Source organism: Gavialis gangeticus, unplaced genomic scaffold (assembly GCF_001723915.1).
Source record: "Gavialis gangeticus isolate Ggan-Ray unplaced genomic scaffold, GavGan_comp1, whole genome shotgun sequence".
Taxonomy (NCBI): domain Eukaryota; kingdom Metazoa; phylum Chordata; order Crocodylia; family Gavialidae; genus Gavialis; species Gavialis gangeticus.
This window is the reverse complement of record NW_017729022.1, coordinates 122,618,140-122,623,898: the sequence shown is the minus strand read 5'-3', so window position 1 is coordinate 122,623,898 and position 5,759 is coordinate 122,618,140. Positions and strand designations below refer to the sequence as shown.

Genomic DNA, 5,759 nt, shown 5'->3' with positions numbered 1-5,759 from the left:
TGTGCGTGTGTGTGTCCTATACTTGTACACACACACTGGACACTGGATATATCCACTGGATATTTACAGACACACATACACATATTCACATTGGATCTATCTATTTATCTACCTATCTATCTATCTATCTATCACAGGATTTTATTTTCTAGGTACACAGATTTGTTAATGGTCATCACTTCTGTTTGCTCTATGAGGGCACATACTAGCCAGCTATTAAATGCCAGCAGAGCTTTGCGGTCAGAGCCCTGGCTATAACACAGGCGTCTCTTGACTGGAGGATGTTATCCGATATTATGCTATTTTCCCCCAAGCAGCCTCACCAAATATCTTCCTTCAGGTGAACTTTTAGTGTGTTCCCTTTTGAGTGTGTGGCACCTTCAGACTCGGCTACGGCGGTTTCTTCTTTCCCATGTAATGGATATGACAATGTTCACAGACAGAAGAGGGGATCCGTGCGCTCATCCCTCGGAAAAAAACCCTGGAATATCCCGGAGGACTCCGGGAGAGCGAGCCATCACCCATGTCTGGGGCTGAGCGCCTGCGGAGGCATCTCTGCTCCTGCATGCAGGGCTGCTCCTGGCTTGAAGTTTCATAAACCGGCAGGTTACAGGAATTCATATGTAAATGCGCAATCTGATTTTCCCTTTAAGACTTTCATTCATGAAACGTGCGTTCAGGATAGCACAGTGAGGCACTCCTAGCAGGGGGCACAGGGGATGAGGTCGCTGGGACGTGCAGATAAAAATGATTTGGTGTGTCCCGGCCAGGAGAAAAAACGCAAGGTTACATTAGCCAAAGAGTCCGGAATCGACCTCGAAAGAATCGCCTGGGCGATCGCGGTCCGCATTCCCCGGGAATTAACTCTCTCCTGCTTGATTTACCACTAAAAATAATCGTCAGCATCACCATAAAGCCCCGCTCGCCTACCAAAACGCGAGGGGAAACTAGTGAACTTTCAGTGGACTGATCTCTAGGAAATCCGTTTCTGTAGTGACCCGGACACTGCTGGATGGAAGTGCAGCAAGCTCTCTGCCAAATGCTGGTCCCGCTATTTCTTTACTGCATTTGCCTATTTTTTTCACACACACCCCTCCCTTTTTTCTCACTTTATTTTTACCAGTAGGAAGTTTTTCCTCCTCCCAAACACACACCTTTTATTATAAATTATAATAATAATAATAAGATAACACTGCTCCTCATAATAATAACTAGGCTGCCTCGCCTCTGTCCCCAGCCACCGGGATTCAAATCCTGGTCCTCGACCGGTTGCAACCGATCCAGTTTCACTCCAAGAACTTCAGAGAGGATCAAAAAGCCCCCTTGAGCTGACCTTGCACCCTCCCCTCTGCCAGCCTGGCAAGTGTTTCTCCCCCTGGCTTTAATTGGAAGCAAGAGATGCTCGCTTCTTTAATGGGGAGCTGAAGATGGGAATTTCTAAAACAGATAGAGATAGGTATAGATATAGGCACGGAATCCACCTACCTGGTGCCCCCCTGAGCTGCGCATTTGAAGGCGATGACAATCCAGCATTAGCGAGACGCGACCAACTGCTTGGAGCGGAGGCATCACAGCATTTATTTGAGCTCAAACTGTGCTACTGTTGACTTTAGCACAAAGCAAAGATTTCACTGCCCGCTAGTTTAAAAATGAATATTTTACCAAGATATCGATCAGCTTTATAAAATTCAGTTAAGCACAATGGCTCAAAAGGAAAAAAAAAATTGAAAGGGACACAATATAATATCTGTGTAAATTTGCTGAAGTATGACGTGGTGTTGAAAGTTTACCCTCCTGGAATTTGAATCTAGATTTTTTTTTTTTTTGCTCGCTCTCTCTCTCTCTCTCCCTCTCTCTCTCTCTCCCCTTTTTTGTTTACTGACTTTGTTTATTCACAGATCACGGTTGCTTAAGCACTTGGAGTGGCGGGGATGTGGGGAAAGAAATAGTGTGCGATCCATTTTTTTCCCCGACTGAGTCCAGGATGTATGGATTTTAATGTGTCCAGGGGAAATAAGACGGGAAAAGAAGGGGGAGGCGGGGAAGGGGATGTGAAACAAAAAAGGATCAGGCATGCCAGTGACATCCTTTTTTCTGTATTCGGACAGGACTATATCTTATCTGTTGGGGATCAGCGGGGTGGGAGAAGCTAAGTAGTTTCCAACTAGCGCGGAACAATGGGCATGTGATATAGAACATACCAGGTTAGAGCATCACTGGCGTGCTCCATTGTTTCCAAATCAGCCTCATCACCCGGCTTCTATTCTCCTTCCCTACGGGCGCCTTTTATGTGATAATGAAACACATTTTATGCTGTGGTTCACAACGTGTGTGTCCTTGCAGTATAGAGACGGACAGATTTCTGGCTGGATCCTAGTGTTGTTTTGTTTTTGGAGGGTTTTTTTTTCCCCCTATCCCTCTCCTCTTCTTTTTCCCCGAACAATGCGGAATTTTAAGAAGGATTTGAATGTTATTTTGGAGACGGAGAATCTATGACTCCTTAAACGCGTGGGAACACAACAAGTGGTTGGGAAAGGGGAAGAGTTTATTGCATGAAAAAAAAAAGATAAACCCGGTGCAGATCTCGGGGAGGGTTTGCAAGTCTCAGAGCATAAGGAGATCTTAAAATATCATACACCGTTCTTGGTTTATAAAACAACCCTTGGTTATAAGGCCTTTCATTTAACAGGGTCAGCTCCCTTGGAAAAACCAGCGACTACAGCTCCATGCACTCCATATATCGTTTGTTTACAATACAGCATAGGTACTGTGGTTTTATATAAACGAGCAGAGCGTGTATGTGTACACACAGATATAATTCTGCACAAAAGCTACTTATTATGAGATCGTATAATCGGTTCTCTCTTATTCGTATGTAACTAACCAAATATGGGGAAGTTTTCACCCTCACTGCAACCTCAATTATGTTTTAAACACTTCATAGAAGCTGGTAATATATTTAGAGCTGTTGTCCTGCGTGTGCGTATATACATAAAACTACATCTGTATATACACACATCCATACATCTGTGTATGTATGTATATGTGTGTGTATACATACACACACAGAGAGAGACATGTAGGTATGTATGTAGGTATGTATGTATATTTATATTAAAGATCAGTGTAGACACACCCACTCTTTATATATATGTGTGTGTGCGTATGTGTGTATGTATATATATACATATATATGTGCATACACACACATATGTAGTGTGGGTGTGTACACTATGTGTGTGTGTATGTGCATATATACATATATGTGCATACACACACATATGTAGTGTGGTTGTCTACACATAGGAAAACAGCTCTAAAAGAGGGAATATTTGCGTTTTCATAGCTGCAAATTATATCAATACGTGTATGTAATATAGTTATTGTGTATACCTGTGCATATATATATTATATGTATGTATATACACTATATGTATATTCAGTATATGCCTGATCTATAGATACACGTGTATGCATATATTTCTGGAAATTAAAAATATAATTCCCCTCTCTCTTTTTAGAGCTATTTTCTTCTTAATAACTAAATACCCATATACAGACTGATTGCAGGCGGAGATCATTGGCCGGAACTCTGAGGAAAGGTCTTCACAAACTATTATGTCTTACCCCAGCTCCACTGCACTTTTATTACTCCAGCGTTTTCGGGCCCTTGCAGCTGAATTGTATTTTTGATCTATTCAACCGTTTTATCTGCGCTGAGAGGGACTGGCGGCGATCTGAGATTACATGCGGGCGCCAGTGAGATATGAACTCGCAGCCGGGTTGTTCTGTTCACTCGAGCGGGTGCTTAGGGACACATCCAGCTGTTTTCATCAGAGTGCATACATCATCCATGCTGCTATTATTGCTACTGGCAGTGCTCACAGCAGGCGTGAAAACGCAGTGATGTGCCCTTTGGAAATGTTTGGGATATGCCAGACCCACACGGGGCGTTTCTGATGCCGGCGGCTGCATATACGCTCAGCACCCTTCAGGATTTACTCCGATTTAGTCTGATGGAAAAAAAGACTCCCTTCTCTGCATCCTCCCCGCCCCGCCCGAGCTCAAGTGTCTAGTACTCTTCCACAGGGGAAAGAGAGGCAGGATCGGGCCCTAAGTTTGGAGAGGGGTATGGCTGCGGGAGGGAGGGTGAGCAGTGCAGCTGCTGTTGCACAGCTGGCCAGTCCTGCTCCCCGGCCACACGGCTCAGAAGCTGCCTTAACGCGCGACTGCTGTTAGCTCTATAAATCACAGCTCGGACAGACTTCACCCGCATCCACCTTTTCTCCGGCGGCCCCTCCCGCCTCTCATCAGAGTAATTGTCTCCGGGCTGCTTGCTTTCCATTCAAGCAAGTCACCCAGCTAAACTAGCGCTGCCCTCCACGGTCACTGATACCTTGCGGGGCCTCTGCGGACTCCACCGCCCCGGACCCTCCAGCCGGGCTGGGCTGCCATCCCCTGGCGCCGGGGTGGCTGGGGCAGGCTAGGACTGCCCGGTCCCCCATGGCAGGTGGGGACCTGCTTTGCTGGGGACAAGGCTCAAGGAGGAACTTGCTGGGGACAAGGATCAAGGCGGAGGGAATAGCCCGGCAGGGAAAAACTGAGATTTTAGTAATCCCGGAATAACCTCCACGCCGCGAGGTTATTTTAAAAGGAGAAAAACCCGAACAGGGTTCATTGAAAATGTTCCTCGGCGGTTAGCATTTGACAGGCGACAGTGTATGCGCCTTTAAAAATGATCCCTAGGCATATAAAGTACCTAACATCTGTACATTGGCATAAGATCTGAGCTATTCCTGTACAAGTGTAATATCTGCGATAGGTCATTTACTGGTATAATAGCGGATATATTAAGATACTGGCACAACATCTGAGGTATTTTTGTTAGAGCTAAGATATGGGTATAAGATCCCACATACTCATGTATCTAGGTTTAATAGCTAAGATATATATATTTATATATATTATATACAGAGATATTTCTAAGCTATACATATGATATATCTAAGCTATACATATATAAGCATACTCTGTAAAATGTACAGCTATTGGTACACAAGTTTCTTTGGGAAATGTGATATCTTTTATTAGACCAACTAAATAGTTGGAAAAAGTGTTCTTCACAAGCTTTCGGGCACAAGCACCCTCGTTCAGGCAAAGGGAGAGCCTGCAGCTATAGGTACATTACACGTATATGATCATAGTATTTAAGATACACATATATGTACATAGCACCTTTCATGTCATTTTCATATATGTGTGGCTATATGTCTGACATACTTTTCAGAGCTGTTCTCCCTGCAGATCTCTAGGATTATAGAAATATGTATTAAAGACTATACACATGTCTATAACATAGAGAACAGATAGATCTGTCATCCAGTAGCCTTTTTTTCCCAGTTCCTACCCCGCGTTTAAAAGGAACCCCCGCCTTATCTATTTTACCTTGGGGTTTCAAATCGTGAGGGGGGAGGGGGGCATAGTAGGAATCTGAAGAAAAGATTCAGGGAAAAAAAACGCCAATAACACTTTAATATAGTTTTGTGAAAATCTGGCTGTTCGCTACCAGAATACACATTTATAAGCCATAAATAAAGCATACAGAAACGATAAATTAATCAGATCCAAGTAGTTTACTCTCCCGGTAACATCAAACGTTTGTATCAATTACAACAATCTAGCCTGACTTTTTATTTTTTTTTCCATTTTTCTCTTTTTTTTTTCTTTTTTCCTTTTTGTGGTTATTTTTTTTTTTTTTT

General features: G+C 43.5%; 1 long non-coding RNA gene across 1 annotated transcript in view; it reads right to left on the bottom strand.

Annotated features, from left to right (window-relative positions):
- Positions 1-1,692, bottom strand: part of LOC109296634 — a 72,963-nt gene extending 71,271 nt beyond the window's left edge. The window contains exon 1 of the long non-coding RNA XR_002097007.1: positions 1,486-1,692. This is a non-coding gene — a long non-coding RNA (uncharacterized LOC109296634). The remainder of the gene's footprint in view (positions 1-1,485) is intronic.
- Positions 1,693-5,759: the final 4,067 nt, after the last annotated feature.